Source organism: Pleurodeles waltl, chromosome 4_2 (assembly GCF_031143425.1).
Source record: "Pleurodeles waltl isolate 20211129_DDA chromosome 4_2, aPleWal1.hap1.20221129, whole genome shotgun sequence".
Taxonomy (NCBI): Eukaryota; Metazoa; Chordata; class Amphibia; order Caudata; family Salamandridae; genus Pleurodeles; species Pleurodeles waltl.
The window spans coordinates 871,100,339-871,114,970 of record NC_090443.1 but is presented as its reverse complement, the minus strand read 5'-3'; positions in this window follow the sequence as shown (position 1 = coordinate 871,114,970).

Genomic DNA, 14,632 nt, shown 5'->3' with positions numbered 1-14,632 from the left:
CCGGACATCCAATCGCCCAAGGTATATTAATCAAACCGTAAGATCATTATCTTATCTTATTCACCATAACCAATATGGACCCCAAACGACCTATTGAAAATAGCAATCAACCCATATCAAATTCATGAAATCTGATCTAACCATTGGACAAACTAGCTGTCTGCCTAGCTATCTCCTCACATTCATTCAGGCCTTGAGCAACAGAGTCCAAAAGATGGATCCATTTGCATTCTCGTAGTTTCAGTATATTTGTCAAATTCCCACCCGAGAGGTGACGGTAATCTTATCAATCACCCCCCATCTTAGGGGAATCTACTGAATGATTCAATGTAGAAAAATGTTCAACCAACGGTGCCCCTTGCACCTTGCATCTTATCCGACTGCAATGCTGTAAAATGCGCAACTTGATTTTTTGTTTAGTTTGCCCCACATCCAAAAGATCACATGGACGAGCTCAAAATACACACACACACTAACAAAACTACACCACATTGGACAATTCAAAATACACACACCGGACACACATACACACACCACACCCACACACCCAATCCAATATAAAACACACACCCAGATTACCCACAACCCTTTCAATGAAAAAAGAGATTGCTAACTGAGAGAGGGACAAGCCAGGAGCACCCACTCAATCTGAGCCACAGAACACCATACACCATCCACGCACCTCACAGCACATACCACAACACATCACCCCACACACCCTCACACATACCATTCACACATCATCCATGGCACCCCAAAGACACCCCAGATTTTCAGAGGAGTAGCTAAGGGTCATGGTGGAGGAAATCACCTGGGTAGAGCCACAGCTATTCGGATCACAGGTGTAGCAGACGTCCACTGCAAGGAAGATGGAGCTGTGGCGGAGAGTCGTGGACAGGGTCAACGCCGTAGGACAGCACCCCAGAACAAATGATGACATCAGGAAGAGGTGGAACGAGCTACGGGGGAAGGTGCGTTCCGTGGTTGCAAGACACCAGGTAGCCATACAGAGGACTGGCGGTGGACCCCCACCTTCTCCCCCACAACTAACAGCATGGGAGGAGGAAGTCTTGGCAATAATGCATCCTGAGGGCCTCGCAGGAGTAGCAGGAGGACTGGACTCTGGTAAGTCAAATCTTTACTATTAGATCCCACACCCTACCTGCATGCCATCACAAACTCGTACCACTACCCTCACCCCCATCACTCCACCACCTCACATATACCCTACTATCACAACCCACCCATCCCAAAACCAAGCCTGCATGCCACACCAATGCATGGACACCCATCACAGACCTGCATGGACACCCATCACTAAAGTATGCACATTAGAGAGAATCACCTAGCCCACAAAATCACCACTCACACAAGGCAAAGCTGACAGGGCAATCACAACCATACAGGGAAATACATCCATGCACAAGATGGCACACACATATACAATAAAACTGCATTTACATCCCCACAGGACCCCCACTCAACGTCACCGGAGAGGAGGTGCCACCAACAGCCAGTTCCCCCCCCCAGAAGAGGCCCACAGTGATGACAGCAGCTCTGCATGCATGGATCACGATGACAAACCTGGCCCATCAGGGACCTCTGGACAGTCGGTTACCCTGCCACAGTCCCATACCACCACAGAGCCTCCCCCCACAGGAAACACCAGCACAGCACCCACCCAGCGGGCCCATACCTCTGTCCCCAGGACACGTCAATCAGCAGTGTGTGTACCACTACAGGGACACCAGGCAACTCCCCAAACACAGGACGATCAGGGACCTGGGGTCAGTGGCAGTGGGCACACGGTTCAGGGGACAGAGGCACAGGGCAATAGGGACACTGGGAGGACTGCTGTGCGACAGGGGGAGGACAGGGCCAGGCAACCCACTCTCTAAGAGGCACTTGCAGGGATCCTGGGAGCATACCAACGTTCCCATGAGACCTTGGGCCAGATACTGTGCAAGTTGCAGGAGACCTAGCGGATGCAGGAGGGACAGTACCTGGGGATCAGGGAGGACCTCAAACACATCCACACCATCCTGGTCACCATTGCAGGGGTGCTGGCTGACATGGCCAACACCATGAGAGAGGCAGTGGCACAGCAACGGGCCCCTGACACTATCCACACCGATGAACAGCCCTCCACCTCCGCCGGCGCTAGTGGACAGGAGGCCCCACCACAGGAACTACAGGCCACCAGCACCCCACCCACTGCAGAAGGAAAACCACCCCGCAAATGGTCCCTGTGACCCAGGCAGAAGCCAGAGAACATTGACAAGACCCCTGCCAGGAAATAAGACTCTCCTGATTGTCACCCTTCTGTCCCACTCTGTCCAACTTGAACTGTTATTGCTCCCCTTCCTATGCCCCATTGGACAATGCACCTGTGATACCAATAGACTGGACTCTACCCTGGACTTTCCTCCATCACCAACGCAGCCCATTGCAATACCCCCTCCACTTATTAGCACCTAAATAAACACCCTTTGAACAAATTCAAGTATGGAGTCTGTGGATTATATGACAAATGTATTAGTTTCACAAACTGTAAACATTGCATTTCTAATCAACTGTAGTATTAACATAGGTATAACCTGTAGTGGGCAGCAGTAAACACACAAAGAGCCAGAGTGGGGCACAGAGATCTGAAAACAGAGATGCCAAAGGGTACAGTAAGTGGCCTTAAAAGTAGGGAAATCAGGCTGTCATGTTCAATGTCAAACAACAAAACTGCAATGGAAAGTGAAGTTACAGTGTCTTACCTGTGTGTCACTGGAAGTATTGTTGTATGAGTGATCTTCTGTTGTCCACATCTTCTTCCTCTGCCTCCTCTTCCTCTCTGTCCACAGGCTCCACCGCTGCCACAAGACCCTCTCCAGGCTCATCTTCCTGCAGAAGAGGCACCTGGCGTCTCAAGGTCAGGTTGTGCAACATGCAATAATGATCTGGCACACCTTCGTGGGTGAGTAGTACAGGGATCCACCTGTCAGATGGAGGCACCGGAACCTGGCCTTCAGGAGGCCAAAGGTTCTTTCAGTGATCCTCCTTGTTCGCCCATGTGCCTCATTGTAACTTTCCTCTGCCCTTGTCCTGGGATTCCTCACTGGGGTCAGTAGCCATGAGAGGTTGGGGTAACCAGAGTCACCTGCAAATATTCGAGGGATACCTGTTAGACATACACTCACCCTTAGGGACAACCCCACACCCATATACCTACATCAAATGGGTGGGGACCATGGGCTCACCTATTAGCCACACCCTGTGCCTCTGGAGTTGAGACATCACATATGGAATGCTGCTATTCCTCAAGATGAAGGCATCATGCACAGAGCCAGGATTCTTGGCATTCACATGGGATATGTACTGGTCCGCCAAACACACCATCTTCACATTCAGAGAGTGATAGCTTTTCCTATTCCTGAACACTTGTTCATTCCTCCGGGGGGGGGAGGGGGGGGGGGGTGGGGACAACTGCTACATGTGTACCATCAATGGCACCAATGATGTTGTGGTTATGTCCCAGGGCATAGAAGTCAGCTTTCACTGTTGCCAAATCCTCCACCTGTGGGAATACGATGGATCTGCACATGTGCTTTAGCAGGGCAGACAACACTCTGGTCAAGACATTGGAGAACATAGGCTGTGACATCCCTGATGCCATGGCCACTGTCGCTTGGAAGAAACCACTTGCCAGGAAATGGAGCACTGACAGATCCTGCACTAGAGGGGGGATACCTGTGGGGTGGCAGATAGCTGAAATCAGATCTGGCTCCAATTGGGCACACAGTTCTCGGATTGGGGGCCTATCAAGTCTGTAGGTTAGGATGATGTGTCTGTCCTCCATTGTCACCAGGTCCAGCAGGGGTCTGCACACTGGAGGATGTCTCCATCTCATATTTATCCTCAGCGGTTGAAGTCTAGGGAGGAAAACGGTGAGCAGAGGGTCATATTCACACATCTATTGAAATAATGATGCATCTTTTCCTTTACAGAACCAGTATGTGAATTCGAGAGTCAGTTGATGTGCCAATGTCTGCTGTGACACAGTTAGGTGCCATGGCCTGTGCCCCCCTGAAGTGGCGGCCGCCTGACCTGTGAGGAGAGACAAGTGGAAATGAGGTAATTCCACTAGCGTTGTGCGCCGTAGCGGTTGGCGGGCGATGACCGCTGCGCAACTTCGCATTGTTTAACATTAGGCCCTATGGGTTGCAGGAGCCAATGGTGATGTATGCCGGCAGTGACGGTACACACCGCCGCGGACGTGACCGCCATTTTCTATCTAATAACTCACTTGCTACCTGACCTTCAACAGGAGAGGACCTACACTGCAAGTGCCACTGTGACCTGTGTCTGGAAGCGACAATGGCTAATGTTTCTGGGCAAACGGCCCCTGCCTTCACTTCGGAGGAGTTGGAGAGACTGGTGGATGGTGTCCTACCCAAGTACACTTTACTCTATGGTCCTTTAGACAAACAGGTGAGTACACTGTGAGTATGATGCGTGGGCCATGAATGTATGGAGTGCTGTGTTTGTAAGCCACATGTAGGGGGGGGCTGAGGTGTCCTGGGCAGAGTGCTGCATGTATGGTGGTCAATGTATGTGCGTAAGGGGATGGGAGGGATATGGTGGGCCATGAGTATGACAGTCCGGACGGTATGACTAATCCCTTTTCTGCTGTATTTTTCCTGCAGGTCAGCGCCCATCAGTAAAAAGGTATTTGGCCTGCCATCGCCAAGGAGGTGCGGACCCTGGGGTCTTTGACAGGCAGATCACCCACTGCCGCAAACGGTGGGAGGACCTGCGCCGCTGGGCAAGGAAGACGGCGGAGGCCCAGCTGGGGCTGGCCTCCCAATGAGGAAGGGGTGCCCATCGTACCCTGACCCCCCTGATGTTCCGCATCCTGGCGGTGGCCTATCCGGAGTTGGATGGGCGCTTGAGGGCATCACAGTAGCCACAAGGGGGTGGGTACAGATTCAGAATCATGACTTTGCTCGCGTTAAAGTTTTACCTTGGTGGTCATGTGGACTGTGGGTGCCACTAGGCCAGGGCCACACTTCATTTCACAGGCACTCACACAAGCGCCATCCCCACTCAGACACACCAACATCCACTGAATCCACTGTGTCCCCCTCCTCCTCCTCATCCACCTCCCTCCCAGTAGCATCTCCACTCACACCTGCATGGACTACATCCTCATCCACTACCTCCATCACCAGCACGCCCATCACTACACACCCCTCACTGGCAGTCACCACCCCCACATCCATGCACACACACCCTGTGTCCTCTCCCAACGTGTCTGTGACCCCTCCTCCCAAAGTACACAAACGCAAGCACACATCCACCCAACAGCCATCCACCTCACAACAACATCCAGCTCATGCACCTGTAGCCAAACACAGCAGACTGACACCTCCTACAAGCACTCCCTCTTCCTCCACTCCCAAACCTTCACCCTCTTCCCACACCAATGTCCCTAAGAAGCTTTTCCTGGCCAACATTGACCTCTTCTGCTACCCCTCCCCCGTCCATCACCTCGGGCCAGGGTGGCCAGAACCCAGCCCAGCACCTCAGCCACTAAGTCCACGTCCGCTGTGGTGTGGTTTCCGCAGCTGACAGAGCCCAGCCAGTGTGCCACCAACCCCTGCCAAGGCCAAGAAGATTCCGCCACCTGGCAAGGTCAAGAAGGGGACAGCATCCAGCAAGGAGAAGGAGCCACAACCACCCATTAAGGCCACATCAAAGACTCCAGCTGCCAGACCCAAAGTGACACCACCATCTGCCAAGGGCAGGAAGGGGCACAAAACACCAGCCAAGGCACTTCAGCCGTCCGAGCCTGCAGGTGAAGGCCTGGTGGCTACCAGCACAACCGCCAGCACCACCACCTGCACTGCGGCCAGAACCGCCACCTGCACCGCCTCAAGCACCGCCACCTGCACCATCGCAAGCACCACTAATGTCAGCAGCAGCAGCCACATTGGGCAGCCTTCCGAGGCTGCAGGAGAAGGGCTGGAGCCTCCCTTTACCACTGGCAGCACCGGCACCTGCACCATGGGCAGCACCGCCACCTGCACCGCCGCAAGCCCCGCTGCAAACACCGCCACCTGCACCGCTGACAGTAGCACCACTGCCAGCAGCAGCAGCCCCAGTGGGCAGACGTCTGAGGCTGCAGGAGAAGGGCTGGAGCCTCTCCCCGCCTTTGGCAGCACCCTCACCAGCACCGGCACTACCACCACTGTGCAGCCATAGCCACCAGTGGATGGACTGTAGCCCTGCCTCCATGGACTATCATGCATCCTGGACACTGCAAATCTCGTGGCCCTGACACCCAGATGAGGGATTGTGACCTGGCACCCCCAAAGTGCTGCATCACTGGGCACAAAGCCCCCTCCAGAATTAGTGGAAGAAGGCATCCACTCACCATAACCTTGGCAGGATGAAGCACACTGGGCATAAGCCCCCTCCAGAACTAGTGGAAAATGGCATCCACTCACCCTAGCCTTGGCAGGATGAAGCACACTGGACACAAGGCCCCTCCAGAACCAGTGGATTAAGGCATCCACTCACCCTATCCTTGGCAGGATGAAGGACACTGTGCACAAGGCCCCCTCCAGAACCAGTGGATTAAGGCATCCACTCGCACTATCCTTGGAAGGATGAAGCACACTGGGCACAATGCCCCCTCCAGAGCCCGTGGAAAAAGTCACCCACTTGAGAGACTGTGGCTTTACGCTCCCCAGGACCAAGCATCGGGCAAACCACCCACTTGAGAGACTGCGGCTTTGTACTCCCCAGGAGCAAGCAGTGGGCATACCACCCACTTGAAAGACTGTGGCTTTGCACTCCACAGGACCAAGCAGTGGGCAAACCACCCACTTGAGAGACTGTGGCTTTGGAGTCCCCAGGACCAAGCAGTGGGCAAACCACCCACTTGAGAGACTGTGGCTTTGCACTCCCCAGGACCAAGCAGTGGGCATGTAGCCCCCTCCAGGAGCAGTGGCCTAGTACCATCTTCCGGCTGAGGTGCCCTCCTCCCCGTCCCCCTGAGGTGCCTGTGTGTTTTCGACCTGATGCCCCTGCAGTGTTCTCTCCATTTAGAGGCAGGAGTCAAGTGTGGGCTTGGCCTATGTGTTATGGCACAGTGGACCACGGACTATTTTTGTGTGGACATTGTCCCTCATTTTGTATATATTGTATATATTGTACATACTGTTTATTTATTTATGAACGTGTTGTTGCATGTGTTTGTGTGTATGGTGTTGGGGTAAGGGAGGGGGTGTTGCATGTGTGTGTCACTCTCTTCCCCCCGTGTGCTAGGTGCGGTACTCACTGTGCTCGTCGTCACCGGCGTTGGTACTCCTGGTATATGAGCGGATACACCAGCATGGGAAGGACGTGCAGCTCGGGCTCCATGGCGAACTGATTCTTCCTTGAGTTTCGAGAGGTGAGTTGTTTCCCTTCAGAACACTGTTTCCGCCGTGCTTTTGTTGGCGTTGGTACCGCCCTGGAAAAGGTGTTGGACGGGCCTCTTGTAATACAGTGGGCGGAACCTTGTCTTCCTCCTGACTGTTGGTGGTTACCGCCGCGGTGTTTGTTGCTACTGCCGTGGCGGTCAGAGTGTTAAAGTGCCTGTCTGTGTTGGCGATTTCCGCTGTGGTCATGATTCCATTTTTTTTACCGCTGGCCTGCTGGCGGTTTTATCGCCGCTTTACCACTGACCGCCAGGGTTGTAAAGAGGGCCACAGTCTTGAAGGTTCTAACAAATCCAGAGCCAACAGCCTTAAAAAAGTGCACAATTCCTGCAATAGTACATGCGTTAAAAATCCTGCTCACCAATTCTTCAAAGTGTTTCGAGAAATTGGTGTTAGGGACTGTATCTATGCTGGTGACCTTGCAACTTAGAGGTCATAGTTCTATCTGGATGATGTCAGAGCCACATGTTTTTGAAACAGTAGCGCCTTTAGCCTGCTCAGCTTGTCAAAATGTACAGTTGAAGTAGCAATATGTGACCACATTTCTGCTACTTTTATCTCTTGTTTGGGGAATGATAACATGTGGCCGCAGCAGGTTACAATTTGGGAAACCAAAATCACATAGGCAATTCCAGGCTTCGTTCCGCAACAGCCTTCATCACTTAGCATCACATAACTTCTATTTGAAAATATCTGAAATACTGGGCGAATCAAAGAGACAGAACTACCCTTCAAATAGCAAGCCAAGTTTGCTAGGGCCACATTACAAGTGCTTTGCAAGGACACTTGCTTACAAATCACAGAATGACTAACAGCAGTCTGGCAGTTTAAACATTTGTAATCAAAAGGTAACTCCCACACTTTGTGGGTGTAGCTTTCCCCTCACAGTTTAAATCTGTCAACTGAAAAATGTTTTAAATATTTGGGACCAGATGTATGAAGGTTCGCATTTGGAAATACCGAATAGCGATTTTTACCGAATCGCTAACTGCAAAATGCGATGTAACAACACCATTGCACAATTATTTGCTATTTCTTAAAATTTGCACTCACAAATAGCAAATACTAAATAGCGATTTGGTAAAATGGTGAAACGTTATTTGGAAATCGCAAATTACGATTTTAGGGGCATATTTATACTCCGTCTGCGGCGATTGTGCGTCAAAAATGTTGACGCACAATCAGTGCAAACGTTGCCCCGTATTTAAACTTTGACGGCCGAGCCTGCGGACGACAAAATTCCGCCATGTGCGTCATTTTTTGGATGCGGCAACCCGCCTTGCGTTAATTATATGCAAGGTAGGCGTTCCCGTCCAAAAAATGGCTTAAACGGCAGTGCGTCGTATTTATGCTTTCGGGCAACAATGATGCCCGGCCGGGAGGCGGAGCCAGAAAATGACGCACAGCCCGATTTGCGTCAAAAATTAATGCCTGGGTCAGGGCAGGCGTTAAAATGGGGCAAACACACCTGTATTTAATCAGAACACACAGAACAAACAGCAGAGCAGCAGAGCAGCAACAGGGAGTCATGGAGGTGATACTAATCCAGTGTGCACGCAGACGCAGAGCCCAGCAGCAACAACAGCAGTTACAACAACACCAGCAGGGACCCCAAAGGCAGCGCAGAAGGCAGGAGAGGATATTCTGCCCAAGAACCACCCTTCAGGGCCTCAGGGAACACAACATCATCCAGAGGTACCGGTTGAACTGGCAGGCCATTCAGCAGCTGCTGCGAAACATTGAACAGCAGTTGGCCCCCACTTTGGTGACACCCCGCACCATCCCAACAGAAACAAAGCTGCTTGCCGTACTTCAGATGCTGGCATGTGGCTCTTTCCAAACAACTGGTGCCCTGGTTGGCGGAATATCACAACCATCATTCTCCACCTTTTTGCCTAAAGTCCTGGATGCCATCATTCGACTGACACCCACCACATCTGCTTCCCTAACACACTGCAGAAGCAGCAGGAAACAAAACAGGGGTTCTACCTCATCAGTGGCTTCCCACACGTCCTTGGTGCAATCGACTGCACACATGTACGCCTTGTGCCACCTGCTGCAACTGAACACCTCTACCGCAACAGGAAGCACACACATTCCATCAACGTGCAGGCCATAGTAGTTCACCAGGGATTGATCACCATCATCATGGCTAAATATCCTGGGAGTGTACATGACTCATACATCTTCCGTCACTGCACCATCAATGAACACTTCCAGGATGGATGGTATGGCAATGGACTACTTGTTGGTAAGTACAAAAACCTACTTATATACACACTGCACAGCCACCCTCTAGGACACATAACACATACACCACAACAGCAACATGTCAACAGGAACACACTGAGGTTGTGACATCGCTAGCCATTTTCTAAATTCACCATTGAACCTGTCACACATCGGAAATTACTGTACAGCCTAATGTTAAGACGTCAATGAGTGTGGTTGCCTAAATGTCACCTTGCAAATTGTAAGTGTCCCAATGACCTTTACATTAATCCATTGCATAAGTCTAAAGGTATGGGATGTCCAGGGTACATTGATATGAACGTGTTAACAACACTGTCAATTTTAACTATGCATGGAACTATCATCTCACCCCCAGTGAAGACACACTGACACCTGTGTGACAAGTCACAACGGTCAGCAGACAAACACTCGTTCAGCCAAGGAAACAACACAATGCAGATGGTACATCCTACAAGCATAGGATGCCACATTAGTACACAAAAGAGTCACAGACAACACAAGACAACTACTGCCATGAAAGGTCTTTTCAATAGTGCCAGCTACATCAACATGATCCCAACCATTTTCTCTTGCAGCTGATCAGGGGTATGGCATCCAGCCATGGATCATGACACCATTTGGCAACCCAAGTACTGCTGCAGAGCATGCCTACAACGACGCCCATAGGAGGACACGCAGCATTGTTGAGCGGACCTTTGGCGTCCTCAAGTCAAGGTTCCGCTGCCTCGACATCACTGGTGGTAGCCTCCTATGTTCCCCGGAGATGGTCTGTAGGATCATCCTCACATGTGCAGTATTGCACAACATTTGTATCAAAAGAAACATTCCCCTCCTGGAACCAGAGCCACACATGCCTGAAGAGGAGGAAGAGGAGGATGCTGGCCTGCAACAGGAGGGGGAACTACAGAACACGGCCGCTGGTACACGCAGGTGGCAACAGATCGTAAATCATTTATTTTGAATATGATCACCTTCACCACTTTAGTTAACGAATTTAAATAAACACCTATTCTAATCACCATATCATGGTCTGGCTATTCCTTTTTGCACACCTTCATCTCTACTTATCAGAATAAGAGTGTTGCCTCATGGAGCATTGCTGAGATACTGAGTAGGACACAGAACATCCCAGAGCTAATGTGATGCCTAACATACAATGGTCACATACACACACACTTTTAATGACATATATCATGTACATATCTCCTTTGAAGGCCGATAGCAGAGGACCACAACTATTTCACACATACATGTTGAAATCAAGGTCCAACGCAGCATATGGCACACAACTAAGACACCATCACTCAATAAGGGGAAAACAAGCCTCATACATGAGGCAGACAATGTGCTTTGGCATCAGTAACAGGAATGCCTGACCAGACCCTTGACAGCAGTAAGTCCAACTGCATCCAATCTTTGCAAGGACTATCTGTGACTAGAGTTCCCTAGAAGCAGAACATAGACAGCACAAGCGCCACACATATGACAAGCATTGCCCACATGACATTCCATGTACATGTCAGCCCATTTCCTAACTCCTGACACGCCCATGCACCTGGTCACAACCCACCTGTCGGAAGAGGTCCCTGGAATACTAAGATGTGTACCCTGATATTACCTCCTCTACACACACAGACCAACATTAGCAAACCAGTGTGCTACACCCTTTCCTATGGTATGCCATTGTCATAGAACATCTGACTGCAAGGACGTCAGGTCAATTTATATGCTGTCTTCTAGTTTCAAAGCCCTGTTAGCACATGTAGATTGCTTCCCCTTGTGAAAATGTCTGTTGGCCCTTAGAATGCAAATCTCACCTACAGGACTGGTGAGAAACAGATGCAGCCCACACCTGTGATCATCTCCATGCACACCACCTATTTCAAAAAGCACTGCCCCTGATGATGCCTGGAACAGCATAGGAGTTGCCATTATGTCAAATACACCGTCAAGCATTGATATTAATTAAGCCGTGTAACACAGCCCTTGGGTTCATTTGTCACCTTCAAAAACACAGGACGTACTTAGTTTGACATGTTAACTGTCTAGTTTGTCCTCCAAACAGTCTCAGTCAGACCACTGATTACATAACTTGTCAAGTAACTGGATCCTGAATCACCTTGTATTCTGTCAGCCTGACTGGCAGCTGTCTGTGCGTCACACTAAAGTATCCCTGTGTCTACATATGTACCACACTTGCGTTAGCAAACCTCTCATTCATCAGGGGGCATTGGGCATGGGCTTCTTCCATGCATACCCAAATACATTGTATAGCATCATCTGCCTTTTAACTGTACCATTTGAGTTACATCCTCTTGGAAAAGCAAAATTCATGGCCCATCCCTTGTCTGGGTTGCATTTATGCATGAATGACAAAGTGTGACAGTGTCCCAGGGCCGTAGACAGGGATTGGGTACGAGGCTTTCAGCACAGGCAGCAACCTCTGATAATGTCCATGAATAATACACAAATGTCAGGACCATGACAGTTCACACACAGAATCACAGAGCGCACAACATAGTGATGGGCCGTGTGTGGTGAATACCTGCGAGAATAATCAGCACAGAGGCTATGATGTTCCCAGATGCAGTGGGAAGTGCAGAGGCCAACCTGTGTACAAATGTTGTGATGACACCTGCCGGAACATGACACCTGAGACATTATCTCACTCAGCACACCAAGGTTGCCCTGTTGACTGTCTCATTACACGTCTTTAGTGACAGGGTGGGACCATCCACATGTTGGTTCACATGTCCACATCTACTTTACTCACATTGATCAACCAAGGATACTCACTAGATACAGGAATAGCTGCCACTGACTCATGATGAGTCCTGGACCGAACTGTGACAAATTACACCCCCAAAAATATACAGGATCATCATTGGACCACACACATGAACAAGACACCTATGTGCAATTGATCACTGGAAATAAGTGGACACGTGCTGTCTTGTATGCTGGTCCACCACAGCCACTTGATAGTTGGGGCTCACTTCTATGGCCTCAACTGTGGTGTCATCATACATTTGAGATTCACCCTTGTCTGTCTGTGCAAACAACATGGTACCCACTTCCTCAATGCATGTGTATGACTCACTGTGGGATTCTCCAAGGAGTGCCTAGGAAGCTCTTACCAATACTCTAGGATATAGGATGTAGAAAATGTGGACCATTGACATGAACAAGCGCCTGCCATCCATCTGGTGCATGCTATGTCACATGTGGTGTCTCCGTGACCCTAAAACTTGGAAGTAAACTTTACGGGTGTTGTTACATGTATGACTAACACATGCCCTCGCTCATTTCCAATATGACTTGCATCTAAGGATTTGACACATGGACGTCACATTCATACAACCCTATGTACAATTATGCTTCATGTGATACACACACACTTGGTCAACCAACACATTAGTTGTCAAAGCACACAATTTGAGACAAAGGTATTTAGGTATTGTACATATGTGCGTCACATTGATATCCTCTCCTTATGCCAAACATGCACAATTTGTGCAACACATATATGTAGGCCACACTTATGACCATCTATTGCGTCAGCCAACTGTAAAAATACTGTGAAGGGAGTAGTGGATCATGTCACACAGTGGATGATGTCACACATGTAAACATACACCATCAACACCACACTGTCTTCAATTAGCTAATCTCTGATGTGTCCCAAATGTAAAATAACCAGAAAACAAGTAAAAATGCCCCAAACCAGTTAATGCACTGTAATTTTGACGTCCCTAGCGTTGTGCGTCATTTTTGGACAACCAAAACTGTATTTGCGTCATTTTTTTGACGCACAGGAGTGAAATTTAGCCCGCATCCAGATATTTGTACAGTCCATGTATCATTATGTGGATGCGGGTTAATATTCACGTCTGTGCGTCCAAAAAAATGACGCAAATAAGGTTTGTGAAACAAAAAATGACGCATAACGCGAAAAAGGAGGGACTTTTCATACAGGAAGTGATGTAATAGGATATCCTGTTTACAGATCATGTACAGTGGGTGTACTTTCAAATTCACTTTGCAGTCTATGATCCTACTAGACTGTGTGACTGTGTAGAGAGTGTTGCCCTGAGAATGTGTGCTGTTTTTGTCCTGTGTGCTATCTATATTGTCAATTTGTGAAATAAATATCGTTGGTGTATACTGTAATACTGTGTTTTGTCTACATTTGTCCATTTATCTTGTGTTTTTCTTGTTTGTGAGAGTCTGTTGTGGGTAGTGTTAGTTTGGGGATAGTTGGGCTCTTTTAGTGTTTAGGATTACTTTTTTTCTGTCTTTGTACCCCTACTTTCCCCCTTTTCCCCTTTCTATTTCTTTTACCCCTATTCCATTTCACTTATAAGTATGTCTGGTAGGCCACGTCTCGGCAGGATAGGGGGAAGAGGAGTTGGGTGGCTTCATCTGGCTTGTGACGCATTTCATGACGCTCATGATCCAGGCAGGGGGCAGGGTGATACAGGGGTATCCGACAGAGGCGCGCAGAATCCGGTGGGGAAAGGTGCTGCATCACCTGCAGCGTGTGTATGCCAGCCAGAGGAGTGACCACCAGCTGAAGCACCGGTGGGCTGACCTCATCACCAGGGAGCAGGATCTCTTGGACCACCTGGGAATCATGATTGGTGGCACTGTTGGTGAGTACGAATCATGTTATTGTGAACGATTAAATGCTCTGTTGTGACATCAGGGGATTAGTACAATGTCTGCCAGCTAACTTGCTGACTGTGTGTAATGCTGGGGAAATATAAGGGGATCATTGATGCACTATGGCAAGGATCACAATTGCTAGCTGTCAGGTAGCACGTGCTCAGCAAACTTACAGGTTACTTTTCCATGAAGGAAATTGGTGCGGGCTTTTTGTCAGAGCAGCTAACAAAATAGGAGCC